Source organism: Lutra lutra, chromosome 8, assembly GCF_902655055.1.
Source record: "Lutra lutra chromosome 8, mLutLut1.2, whole genome shotgun sequence".
Lineage (NCBI taxonomy): Eukaryota > Metazoa > Chordata > Mammalia > Carnivora > Mustelidae > Lutra > Lutra lutra.
The window spans coordinates 128,204,451-128,218,361 of NC_062285.1; the positions used below are offsets into that span (position 1 = coordinate 128,204,451).

The 13,911-nt window shown below is 41.4% G+C and overlaps 1 long non-coding RNA gene across 2 annotated transcripts in view; it reads left to right on the forward strand.

Moving 5' to 3' along the window:
- LOC125107911 (uncharacterized) overlaps positions 1–13,911 on the forward strand; it is a 112,946-nt gene that overhangs the window by 63,942 nt on the left and 35,093 nt on the right. Inside the window, exon 3 of one of the 2 annotated variants that reach the window (XR_007129704.1) lies at positions 5,024–5,080. This is a non-coding gene — a long non-coding RNA (uncharacterized LOC125107911). Of the gene's footprint in view, positions 1–2,485; positions 3,162–5,023; positions 5,081–13,911 lie in introns of those variants that run through there. The other variant, XR_007129705.1, reaches the window with a different exon arrangement.

A 13,911-nucleotide genomic window follows, 5' to 3' on the forward strand; every position in this document is an offset into this window, starting at 1 on the left:
AGCGCTGCTCTGTGGTGGGTGGCAAAGGTCTTTTAGAAAGAGGGGCCTGACGCTCCCCCTGACATTGTGGGCACAATGTTGATGTAATCCCATTCTCTCCTACACCCCTGTAGGGAAGTCTAGCCCTCTCACAGAGCTTTGAGCAAGAAGGTTTTAGAGGGAGTTGAAGAAAGAACTGGGTTTTAGATCTGGGTTGATGTGGTATGGAGAGCATGAGGGAAGGGAAGCGAGAACCTGGACCTTGTGGGTATGCAAAAGGCTTTGTAGAAATCTTTTAGGAGAATCTTTTTGGAGTTATAGTCTATCATCACCTTATCTCAGGAGCTCACACTGGGGCTACTCTGATTCTAGTCTCCACATGGCAAAGTACACTAGTACCTTGGTAATCTCCAAACACCCATACAGGATATCTCATCCCAAGGTCCACTGCTCCAGTAAGCTGCTTCTCATTCTCTCCCCTTCTTTCTCACATCTTCCATGTCTTCTTTGTCCACCCTTCCCTTCTTCTGCCTCACCTGGTCTTAGTTAGGACAATATGGCTTCTACCGTCCTCTGTTTACTCCCTCTGGGAGCATGATAGAGACCTGGTAATGGACCAAATGATCAAAACGTCATTCCTTTTGGGATAGTGGGAGGTAAGGTGTGGAAGGGGTGGATTGCAAATTTTTAGAGTTTAGTACATTTGATACTTGTCTCACTGTCATATATATAAATATATATATATCTTATCGGAACCTCTAATTTTTAAATTCTCTGTAAGTAGGGACTGTGTCTTTTTCATGAGCCCTATCGAACAAATCATAGGGGACTTTCAGTGAGTCACATGCCATCTATGGGAGGAGGAAGGGAGGGAAAGGGATGGGAATTTGTGGCAATTCTATTTCATGCCAGGCACAGTGTGCGCCACTTGACATGTAATATCTACAGTGTATTCAATGTCTGTTATGCATCCAATACTCTGTGTGAGTTCTCTTATTTAATTCTCACAGTTGAGCCATATTGCTCACTTCTAGGGATTTTGCAGAATGATGGCCATTCTTACAATCACTTTATCACCGTAGATACTGTGGGAAGCATTACACCGATGAGTTTGGGGCTCTAAGAATCATTAACTCTGTTGAGTTTCCACAGAGGAAGTGGCAGAAACAGAACAATTTGTCCTGGTCTTTTTGACTCCATGGCCCCCTGTCTTTTCCTCTCCATAAAACAAATCCATTTCAAATGTTTGAAGATAAGACACGTAGAGACCAGGAATGAGGGAGCCTGTGCTTATCACCAATATGCTATGGAGGAGGAGGAGAAAGGATGGGTGGGGGATGACACAGCTCACTCCTGCTGTGTTTCACAAGGAGGACACTATTGACGTTTTTGGCAGGACAAGTCTTCATGTGCGAATGTTCTGTGAATTGCAGGGCACTTTGTGTCCCTAGTTCTTGCCCACCATATGCCAGTAAGGTCCTTTCTTTTTGTGCCACCCCCAAAATAAGGGCTCCCAGACTTTTCCAAATGCCCCTAGGAGCAGGTGCTGTCCCTCGACCCTAAGAACCACTATAAAGTTTCCTCCCTAAGTGAACTCCTAGGTCTCCTCTAGTTTTGCTATTCAATCAACAGTGTAAAAATTAATTGGAAAAACAAAACAAAACAACAGTGTAGAAATGAGTGAATGAATGAATGAAGAGAGGGTCAGGAACAACCCCAGCATCAGCTTGCTCTTGTGAGGGCAGGTTTGAACGGAGGTTTGAAGGACTCAGGATGACACCCAAATGGAAGTGTGATGTATGACCCAGATGCGAGATGAAAGGACCCAGAAGGCAAACTTCATCTACTCCGCAGTTTACCTCTGACCAGGTCCCTTCCGGGTGCTTTCAAGACTGTTCAGTGAAGGCTCTGGCTATTGAGCGGCAGCCCAGAGCGGGAGCAAAGGCAGGGAAGGAGGTGCATCAGCCTCCCTAGAGTAAAGTGGACTAGCATCGCTCTCGGCGCTAATGCAAACCAGCTGCACGCCGGCCCCAGCCTGTGATAGAACAGGCCGAATTCTTGGACACTGAGTTATTCTTAGAAGCATGTGCACAGCCCCCTGGCAAGGCTCACTGTGAATCGGCTGTTGCCAGCCCCTGTCAGGGTGCTGTGCCAGCAGACCCAGGAGTGACTGTTCTTGCTTATGAAAAATAACTTTGGGATTTTAATTTCAAATTACTCACAGAGCTAGGGGCCTAGATGTGTAAAGTGGTGGTAAGGGCAGAGAGGGGAGCAGGACAAAGGGAAGGGACAAGGGACAGAAGAGCCTCAGTCATCTCCTCAGCAAATATTTATTGAGTCCCCACCCTGTGCAGATATGGGGGTTCTCATCATATCTTGACTTCCATAGATGGACAGTTAGTTAGACCTTGAGAGTGGGCATGCTCACATGTTTTTAGATTCTGGGTATTGGGTACTTTGTGTAGACCAGGCTCTTTACAAAGGAGATCTTATTTTGTCTTCACAGGAACACTGAGAAGGAGACATCACCACTCTTATTTTACAAGGAACAGAGTGTTGGAGAAGGAATCTGCCCAAGGCTCCATAGCTATCAAGTGGCAAAGCCAGGATCTGAATTCAGACAAGCCAACGCCTGCTTTCCCACTTGTGTTGAACACCAACTCTGTTCTAAGGCTGAGCTAGACAATGGGGCTACAAAACCAAATAAAGAGGCTGAATTCTAGCCTTCAGTTCTCTCTGTTGTATTCTCTATGGCAGAGACAGGCAAGGGCAAGGCACGATAGTAGCAGGATCTGTAAAGAAGGAGATCAGAGGTATTGGAATCTGCCAGGATGCACCAGGGACAGACTTGGGGAGGCAGGAATGGTTGAGCCTTACACATGTAGGGAAGGCGATGGAAGAGAGCACCTCCAGCAGAGGACCAGCATGTGCAGTAGCCCATGGTCAGCGATCATGAGATGCTTGCTGGTGGTGCAGCATGGGGTGCATGAGAGGGGATGTAAGATCAGGCCAGGTAGGTGAGCAAGATCTGCCGGTCAGGGCCTTGCAGGACAGGCCAAAGTGTTGGACATTTGTCCTGGAGGAACTGACAATGCATGTATCCATTTGTTTAGTCATTCACTCATTCATCGTCTATTTGCTGAGCACCCAATGTACACCAGGCACTCTACATTTAAAGGGTTTCAGGCAGGAAGCAGGTGCATGCTTTGTACCTTAGGGGGGGAAAAAGGTACTTGGATGGCAATTATTTAGGGGCCCTCTAAGTGACCCAAGTGAAAGGTGATCCACTTGACAGACATAAGGGTTTCACTGAAGCTCTTGATTTCCTCTGTAGAACACATTGATGAATGCATGCCCACGTCATGGAAAGTGCCCTTAAATGTGGGCTGCTCTCCAGGACACCCACATATGTCTGCTGCCATCTAGAATCGTATGTTTATCGAGAATCATTTGTGTTGGGTTCCAGATCTATTTATGCCAGCCTTACCTGTTAGTCACTGAATGCAATATTAGCCACAAAAATAAACTAAGTGTGAAAAAAAGGACAACTGTCTTCTATGAAGGCTGAGTTGAAAGCTTTGAAAAGACTTAACTTAGGAGAATTGCAAAAAAAAAATTTGCTATAGAATTGGGTGTGGTTGAGACAATGAAAGAATTGGGGAAATCATAAAATTCTAGCAAGATTTTATACTCCAATTGCTTTACAAGGGTCTTTAAGGTCTCACTCTACTTCAAAGCAACTGACGCTGGAAATTGTAGATGATGCATTATGGGTGTGGTTTATGTAAGAAAGATGACAAGAAGCTCCAGTCAGCAGATCCCTTCTCAAAGAAAAGCCTTGGCTCCACATCAAAAGGGTGGTGAATGAATGTGCATTTATATGCTTTAAGTTAAAATTAAACAGGTTTGAAGTATTATGTATCATTTTTTAGCTTTAAGAAAAGTTTTTATTGAAGTGTAACATACATAGAGAAAAGAGCACCGATCTAGGAGGACAGCGAGATGGAGTTTTACAAAGCAAACACCCAGCATCACCAGCAACCAGCTCAGGAAACAGAACTTTGCCAGGACTCCCAAAATCTTTCCTCGTGTCTTATTCCAATCATTACACGCTCTTGCCTCAAATGTGACCACTACCCTGACTCCTATCAACATTCGTTATTTTGCCTATTTTATAAATCAAGCAGAATGTTTTTTGTTTTGTGTTTTTGGCTTGACTTCTTATGTTTGGGACTATGTTTGCAAAATCCCCCTATGTTGTTAAGTTAGCAATAATTGGGTCAGTCTTGTCTAGTAGTCCATGAGCTATAGTGGTGCACAGTAAGCACTCAATAAATGGTAGCCAACAAGAGATGCTTTAGCAAAATATGTGATCTTTAGCAAAATAAGACCACATCTGGATAGTTCCCCCCCATCTAAGTTTAATGGTGCTTTGGAGGTGGCAAATAACCCAATTTATTTATCCATTTTATTATTGGAGGATATTGTTTCCAATGTCTGGCTATTGAGAATGGCGCTGTAATACACATTTTTATACAGACCTTGTGACAAACATATGTATGCTTTTCTTTTGAGAATCCTTCTAGGAGGAAAATTGCTGGGCCCTAAGTTGTACTGGTATTCAAGTTTTGTAGATACTGGCTGACACTAACACAACAAAGTAGTTGTGTTAGTTTATGCTTTTCGCCATAGAGTATGAAAGGTCCAGTATTTCCAACATCCTTGCAAATATTTGGGTTTGCCTGTGCCATTGTTGTGTTCCTAATTTTAGCTATTGATGGGGGGGGTGATGTGGCATCTTACTGTTTGTTTTTAGGACCTCTTTTATTGTGGAATAATTTTAGATTTTAAAAAAAAGTGGCAAAGATAGTACACAGAGTTCCTGTGTTGACCTCACCCAGTTCACTCCATTGTTCACATCTTACATTACCATAATGTATTGGTTGAAGCTAGGAAACTGACATTGGTACATGACTATTAAGTAAACTCCAAACTTTATTTGGATTTCATCAGTTTTTCTATTATTTTCCTCTTTCTGTTCCAGGAGCCATTCCAGGGAACCGCACTGCAGTGAGTTGTCAAGCCTCCCCAGCCTCCTCGGGTCTGTGACAGATTTCCAGTCTTTCCTTTGTTTTTATGACCTTGATCGTATTGAGAAATGCTGGCAAGGTAGCCTGCAACCTAGCCTTTAATCTGGGTCTGTCTGATGTCATTACTAGAATGGGGTTAACGATTTTTGGAAAGAATGCCACAGAGGTGAAATGCTCTTCTCATTACAGCATAATTAAGGACTACATACCAACCACATGACATCACTGATGAGGTTAACCTTCACTTGGTTAAGATAGCATTTGCTGGGTTTCTCATTGCAAAATCTCCATTTTTCCTTTCTCTGTTCTGTAGTTTGGAAGTGAGCCACTGTGTCTAACCACCCTCAAGGCGGGGTGGGAAGGGAGAACTTGATTTCATTTGTATCTTCCTCATGCACGCATGGGTTCATGCATTTGTTCCTATCAGTATGGACTCATGTATATTCATTTTGTACTTTGGGTTATAATCCACTACTACTTTATTTCTTTGTTGCTCAAATTTTCCCAGCATTGGCTATTGGGAAAACTTTCAGGGTGGCTTCCCAGTCCCCCCCCCCTTTTTTTAAGCACTGTTTTACTTCCTGGGACTATAAGGCACTCCTGGGTCATGCTATATTTGCCCCACTCCAGCCTTAGAATTATCCATTTCTCAAAGGAGCCTTCATCCCCTCTATTGGAGAGTCATATTTAGAAGCAAGATCCCCAGAGCTCAGGTGAATCATGAATTTGCATTTCCATGAAGAGGAGCACATTTTCAAATGCTTATTGGCCTTTTTTTTTAAATCAATAAATATTTATTCAAAATCTACTATTCTTTTTTTTAAAAAAGGTTTCAGTTTTTACTGATTGAGGATGATATGATTTTTTAAAAGATTTTATTTTATTTAAGAGAGAGAGAGTGAGAGAGAGCATGAGAGGGGACAAGGTCAGAGGGAGACGCAGACTCCCCGTGGAGCTGGGAGCCCGATGCGGGACTTGATCCTAGGATTCCGGGATCATGACCTGAGCCAGAGGCAGTTGCTTAACCAACTGAGCTACCCAGGTGCCCCAAAATCTACTATTCTCAGGTACAGTGCTAGGTGAAGAGTAAGTTGAAGTATATGATATGTTTTTTTTTTAATTGTGTTATGTTAGTCACCATATGAAGTGGCTATTCAAGTAAGTCATTTTTTCTGTTTTTCTCTTGGAATGTCAACATCATTTCTTAGAGATTTATAGATATTTTTTCTTTTTCTGTATAGTCTAGATTTCAGTCCTCCATTGAATGTGTGTATCACAAATATCTTCTTCCACTCTGTGGCCTGTCTTTTAATTTTCTTGGGACTGTCTTTGAGAAACAGACCTTCTTGATGTTATCACAGTACAATTAGTCATCTTTTCTCTTATGGTTCTGTTTATGATCATGAGAATATTCTCTGAAGTTAGATCCTAAAAGCTTTATTGTTTTACCTTTCCTATTTGGATCTATAGTACACCTGGAATTGATTTTCATGTGTAGTGTATGTTAGGATGAGGATGCTTTCTTTCTTTTTTTTATATGGATGTACAATGAGCAAGCCCCATTTATTAAAGAGACCACCCTTTCCTCCCTCATGCATTTTCATCTTCGTTTTTGGAATTTCTGTTTAATTCTGTGTGTTTGTCTATCCTTTCACCAATGCCACACTACCTTAATCACTGTCGCTTTATAATAAGGTTTAATAGCTGGTAATGTAAGTCCTTGATTTTTTTCTTATTTTCCAACATTATTTTGGCTATTCTTGGTCTTTCTCATATAAATGTTAGAACAGCAGTTTAATTCTCTCTCTCTACATGTGCATGCGCGTGCACATACACACACACTCACACATTCCTCTCCGATGGGAATATCATTGAATCTATTGATCCATTTGGGAATAACTGACACTTTCAAATGATCAAGTCTTCTTCTCCATGACAACATAGCAGATCCTTCAACTTACTTAAGTCTTGTAAAATTCCTCTCAGTAAGGCTTTCCAGTCTTTGGCGTAAAAGTCATACATATATTTTTAAATTTTATTTTCTTATTTTTTATTTTTTAAATTTTGTTTATTTATTTTTAAATTAACATATAATGTATTATTTGTTTCAAGGGTACAGCTCTGTGATTCATCAGTCTTACACAACACCCAACACTTCCCACAATACACACCTTTCCCGATGGCCATCATGCAGACACCCCATCCCACCAAACTTCCTTCCCTCCAGCAACCCTCAGTTTGTTTCATAGGATTAAGAGTCTGTTATGCTTTGTCTCCCTCTCTGGTTTCATCTTGTTTCATTTCTTTCCTACATATTTTGTTTTAATTTTAAGTAGTTGGTATTTTTTGATGTTATTGTATAAAGTAGCTTTAAAATTTTCTTTTTTAACCGTTTATTGATAGTGTATCCAATATTATTTTAAAATACATTGATAGTTGCTCTGCTTAACCCTTGCTAACTTCCCTTATTAATTTAATTATTTGTCTGAAGACTCTTTTGGCTTTTCTATGTATACAATCATATTATTTGTCAATAAGGGCAACATTTTTTCTTTTTTTTCAATCCTTATACTTTTCATTTATTTTTTCATATTTCTTTCTTTCTTTCCTTCTTTCTTTCTTTCTTTCTTTATTCCATGACTTCCAGTACAATGTTGACTAAAATGCTGGTAGTGGATACTCTTGTCTCACTCTTGATCTCAGATGGACATTTTTTTTAAAAGATTTTATTTATTTATTTGACAGACAGAGATCACAAGGAGGCAGAGAGGCAGGCAGAGAGAGAGAGGAGGAAGCAGGCTCCCTGCTGAGCAGAGAGCCTGATGCGGGACCCGATCCCAGGATTCTGGGATCATGACCTGAGCCGAAGGCAGAGGCTTTAACCCACTGAGCCACCCAGGCGCCCCTCAGATGGACACTTTTGATATTTCACTGTTAAGTATGTTTTCTGTAGCTTTTAAAATATATATACTTATCAGATTATAAAATTTCCTTCCATTCCAGGTGAAGTTTGCCAAGATTTTTAGAATTCATGAGTGGATATTGGCTTTATACATGCCTTTTATTCATTTATTGAGATAATCCTATGATTTTTCTCTTATATCAAATTAATTGGTAAATTACATTGATTGATGAATTTTGAACATAAAACCAACCTTGCATTACTGAAATAAATCAAACTTGGTTGTTACATATCATTCTTTTTATATATGGTTGGACAACAACATTTGGTTTTGATTTTTCTATGTTTATAAGAGATATTGAACTGTAATTTTCAATTCTTATAATGTCCTTGCTAGGTTTGTTTTCAAGACTCTGCTGACATGACAAGATAAGCCGGGGAAAAAAGTTTTGTTTTTTTTAAATTTTATTTGGAAGAGTTGTTTAAGATGAGTGTTATTTCTTCTTTAAATATTTAGAAGAATTCACCAGTGAAGTCTTCCGGGCCCAGAGACATTTTTGGGGGGAGGTTTTTAATTACAGACTTAACTTTTAAATTAGATATAGTACTATTTTAGGCAAACTCCAGGAGTCCTTGATTCCTGAAAATGTAGTTAAGCCAAAATGTGCTAAAGAGATCAAGATTAAAGCCTGGGCTACCAAGTCCATACAGCCTAGTAAGAACATGAGCTCTGGAAATCTTCTACTCTAATTCTCTTCAAAAATGAATTTTAAATGCAAACAAAACAAAATCCTTGATTATTGAGTTTCTGTATTAGAATCTTACACAGTCAACAGAATCCTGGATTAAAATTTTCATCACATTTCTGCTCCACATCTTAACCTTCTGTTCTGGACAAAAGCTTTGAGGAAAAAGAGGGTTGGGCTTGCTTCTCTATGCTTGTCTTCTCTCAGAGACCTTGGACTCTCAATTCTTCACTTGATTGGAAGCCATACACTATAACCTTTTATCGTCCCAGCTCTGTGAGATTTTTGAAAACCTTCCTGGCATCACTGCCCTTAACAATTGTCCTCTGCCTGAACACCTTGCAAATGCCATGAGGGGAAAGAGAGAAGGATTGTTGGCTCACCTGTCTGTGGTTACCTGCTCTCCAGGATCTTGAATTCTCCTGTACTGGCTGCATCAGCAACTTCCAGGAGACTTTGAACAGATTTGTATTTGCATTTTAATCAGCCCTTCTAGTTTTTTCTTGGCATAAATGATCTGCTGCAAGCTATCCGATATAGGCAGAGTTAGATGTTTGAATATATTATTACAATTATAATTATTATTATTAATTTCTCACTTGATTTGGCTATTTAACTTAATCAGTCGACTAGGGATCTTAGTTAGTAAGAGATCTACTACTATGATAATGATATTAATATTAATTAATGTCAATATTAACCAATATCCTGTAATAGTAATAGTAATAACTGCAGCTAACATCCTTGGCTAAATCACTGGGTGCAAGACTATATGTTAAATTATTTCTATGTATGCTCTCACTTAATCTTCCTAAAACCCCAAGAGGTAGGCACTATTATCTTCATTTTTTTGGAGGAGAAATTGAACTCAGAGTAATGTCCTCATGGTCATAAGACGAATGAATGGTGACAATAAAGTATGAGGCAATTCCACTTTTAAGCAGAGGCCACACCCTTACACTGTGTTTACTTTACAGTTGTTGTATTTGGGTTAGAGGGACATGAGGTAACTGGAGCAGGGGAGAGTATTTGGAAGTCTAGGATAAGAGGAAAGAAAGCCAGTCTAGAAAGGTAAAGGGGGCAGGCTCCTGTCATGTGGGAGATTGACTTCTTGCTTAGAAGAAAGGGAGATTCTAGTTCCAAAATACCCTATTTCCTTCAATCTGAAAATCAGTAGTTCACATGTTTTATGTTCTTATGAAAAGGGGTTGTGTCTTATAATCTATGTCAAAAGAAACTTGGCATCTGCTCAGCCCAGAATCAGCGATAACAGACAGTTATCGCCAGCAAATCCCAGCACACAGTGTGACCTGCCTTTCTTCGTCTGATTGTCACTTCAGTTGAGTTACTTAATTTGGTAGCACCTTACAGAGTTGACTATTACTTAATGTTGTCCCCACTCATGAAACTTCTTCAAAGAAATTATACTAGGATAGAACATCATCGAAATAAGAACTGCTGAATTCACAGGTTTTCATCATATTTCAGGAAATGCCATTAATGCAGTTGAAATTGCCAAATGTTTTGGAATTCAGCATAGACTTTCAAAGCCGACAGTGGTTGGTTTGACTGATTCACATGTCATGAAGAACACCAAGCACCCAATGTCTAGCTGTCAACGGCTTCCAGCTGACTTTCAGGAGAAGCTCTTTAACTTCCAGGAATGTGTACTTCAATAAAGGAAAAAACAAAACAATTAATTTAACCAAATCGGAAGCGCAAACAAACTCCAGCATTCTTTGATATGCCTGGAAATTACTCTGTTAGTCAAAGGTTCCCGAAAGGTCAAGATCAAAGGTTTGATCTCCAGAGGAACTACAGCCTATTGTTAAATTGCACCACCTGCTTTTCAGTAGCTAGGGAATTGGGGACACCTCTCTCTGCCTCACCTCTCTCTGCCTCTGTGCAAAAAACCAGTACCTTCCTAAGACAGTTGTCATGAGAATCAAACACAACATAACATCAACACTAAAAAGGATGTTTGGCGAATGGCAAGTGCCCCATGGGTGTTAGTTATTAGGATAAGCTGCACACCGTCCCTGATATGCCCCATGCTGCGCCTGACTGCTCCTGGCCAAACGTGATAGAAAAATATTTAGATTCAGGATTGAAAGAGGGCTTGGGGGCCAATTTTGAATGCAATCTCCCTGAAGTAAAGGGTATGAAGTACATGGATCCACATCATGGATAAAAGCACAAGGATAACTGTCAGCCACTAAAGGTTTTATTTGTTGTTGTTGGTTTTGCTTAGACTTATTATAAATTTTCTTTCAGCTCTTCACCAAGCTGCTGTTAGATTGTAATTTCAGGAAGTGGAATCAATAATCTACTCTCCATCCCAGCCCTGTAGTCCATATCTATTGTAGCTACCTCTGAGCAGGTCTCCCCTTTGTTCCTTTACCTCTTTGCAATCTTTGCTATGCACAAATGGCAGGTACTACTAACACAAATTGGATTGTGTGGCTGTCTGTGCAAAAGCATCCAACGACTCCCCACTGCTCTCAGAATGAATTCAGAACCCTTCCGGTGGTTCCCTGAAACTTACCCAGTATGCCACCTTTCTGGTCTTATGCACCTCTGCTTCTCACTTCCGGCCGCCCCCCGATCCTGAGTCCCATCTGTTGGTCCCTCCCAAGCGCATCTTGCTTGGAACCTTTGCTGTCTTCTTTGCTTTGCCTGAAGGCTGATGGTCTAACTTCTACCCACTCTGCAGAGGTAAGCTGAAGCCTCACTTCCTCACAGAAGCCTTCCTGGATGCTAGGTCTAAATCACACCTCGTGTTAGAATTCTTTTATAGGACTTACCACAATTTGTTATTCTTTATTCCTTTGGGGATTATTTGCTTAATTCTTTCCCCCTACTTGCTCCTAAATTCCAGAAGGACGTGGATTGTGCAGTTTTTAAAGTCTCAAATCCCTAGTTCCTGGCACATTCGTGTGGGCTGTGTGTGTGTGTGTATGTGCATCATACATATATATATAGATGCATATAGCATATACATGTCTTACTAAAATATAATATACATAAAGTATACAAACTTATAATGTATAGGTTGATGTGAAACTAATAGTATGTTAACTGAATTTTAAATAAAAACTTTAAAAAAAGGCTGAAGCTTCTTCAAATAGGAAATCTTCTCCAAGTTTAATTCAAGTGCTTCTTGTTTTGGTTTCAATTATGAATACTTCAGAACCGGTTTGTTTGGTTCTAGCTTTATTCAATTGCAATAGAAGCCTATAATCAACAACAGAATATAACACAAAAACAAATAACAAAGTAACAAAAACGTACAGGTTGATGAATTTTTGCAAAGAAATACTTTCATGTTACCAGCACTCAAATCAAGAAACAGAACTTTATGAAGGCCCAGAAGTTTCTCTTCTGCCCCTTCTGGTCACTCCCTAAAGGTAACTACCATTTGTTACCTTTGATGAATTTTGCCCGTTTCTGAGCTTTATATAAATGAAATTCTAAGCTTGTTGTCTTCTGCTTAACATGTCTGAGATGAAATGCAGGTTCTAGTAACCCTTTTTCATTGCTGTATTGTGGGTCTATTGTCTGAATATACCACAATTATTAAACCATCGTTCTATTGATAGACAGTTACATTGTTTCTAGTTTTTTTGGTGGGGGTGGGTTATAACAAATAATGCTGCTAAGAATGTCCTTTTGCATGCTGTCTGGGCAGACATAGACACTGATTTCCCATTTCAACAATCCAAGTTTGTGACCTGGATTGCAATTTCAGCCACTGTAGCAATTTGGCATCTATGTATTTGACAAAACATATGTTTTCTCATATGTTTGTTATATGTCTTGTCAAATACATACTTGCCAAATTTTACAAAACTGCAAGAATTCATGGAGTGTGGCGGGGAGCCCTTGCCTCTATTTCTGATGGGGATTCTGCCAGAGTTCTGGAACTTACCGTAGGCTTCTTTTTGCTAAGTGTTTCTGGACCGCGAAGATTGGCAATGACAGGTGGATTGAAACTGACTGTCAGGAGCGTGGAAAGCATTTGTGGGGGGCGGGGGGAATGCAGAGGTGCAGATTTCTTCTGACGTCCTGTGGAAAAGTGCTGATCTCCGTTCTGTAGTCTTCCGGGCTGGGTCCCGTCAGCCTGCCGCACCCATTCACTCCCTTCCCTCTCCTTCTTGGCCTTCAACCTTCCGATTGTTCTCACTTTCTGGAGGAAATAGGTCCCAGGGATGAGATTGCAAACATCTTAGTTATTTGTCTCCTGGGACTGAAGTTTCTCCCCCAGACCCTGCTGCCATTGAACCAGCAGTGTTGGAGGCATATAGACCCACTTGCAAGGGGCTGTCCGTTAGATCTAGTCGAGGCCAGTAGCCAGGACTGTGCTGATTTAGAATTAGGGTTTGGGTAGGCGGCAGAAAGATTGCTCTGTTCAATCCTTTCATCTCCTTTGGTGTGACAGTGACAAACTCCATCGTGACTTATCTCCCCTTTGGTTAAGCAGCCACCCGGCTATCACACCCAAACTTGGCTGCCAAGGTCTCACTGGCACCAGAGCAGAGGGATTATACATGCCCCGCAAGAAGGCCACACCACTGGGTCCTGAGTGCTTGACTGTGAGGACAGCTCTGTCTTCTAGATGGGAGGCCCTGGGGTGTGCTAGTGGAGGATGGGGTGGCTGGTGGAAACTAACACAGCCCCAGTGGTAAGGTTCTGGTTGGGGTGACAGGGACTGAGACTTGGGTCTAGAGGGGAGCTGGGAGAAGCATCCACCCAGGGAGTGAACCTGAGCTGGGTGTGGATGGGGGAGGCGTGCAAAACCAGAAATCAGGATGTAGGAACTCAGTCGAGGTGGGTTCTTCGAGCTGGGAGTCACCAGTGTCACTGGACTGCAGGGCTATGGGCTGAGATGGAGAAAGGACATGGTAGGGGGAGGTCTGAGTGCCTTGCAGATGTGCTGATTTCGGGATGTGTATGTGCGCGTATGTGTGCACGTGTGTGTGTGCATGTGTGTGTGCACACGTGTGTGCGTGTGTGTGCATGTGTGTGTGTGTGTGTGTTCAGAGACTGTGGCAGGTATTTGTCCATCTGGAGACATGCAGCTGCCCGGCATCCACAGTCTGGTGGGGAGCTTGGGGCCTCGTCTGCCTGTGCCCATGAGAGCCCCCTGCTGCCTTGCCAGCAAGCCCGCTGAGCAGCGTGTGCTGGGGGTTGAGGG